This window comes from Aptenodytes forsteri, unplaced genomic scaffold (genome assembly GCF_000699145.1).
Source record: "Aptenodytes forsteri isolate BGI_AS27 unplaced genomic scaffold, ASM69914v1 Scaffold87, whole genome shotgun sequence".
NCBI lineage: Eukaryota > Metazoa > Chordata > Aves > Sphenisciformes > Spheniscidae > Aptenodytes > Aptenodytes forsteri.
Window position 1 is genome coordinate 2676332 of NW_008796041.1, and position 284 is coordinate 2676615.

Genomic DNA, 284 nt, shown 5'->3' on the forward strand with positions numbered 1-284 from the left:
CCACGCTGCATCTCACCAGTTTTTTTGGGGGGGCTCTCTGCGCTTCGCTGGGGGTGGGGATGGGGGGCTGCTTTTGATGCCCTCCTGGTGTAATTAATTTTTTCCTTGGTGGTGCGCAGCAGTGGCCGACGTGCGGCGGCGCCGACTCTTCAGGTGTCAATCCCCCCTAAGCCGGGCAGCTCTCGGCGCTGCTGCGGGTCGGTGTCTGCTTCGGGGGGCTGCGCTGGGGAGGGGGCTCCCTGGAGATCCCTCGGGAATCGTGATAACTGGCGGTGCGGAACCGC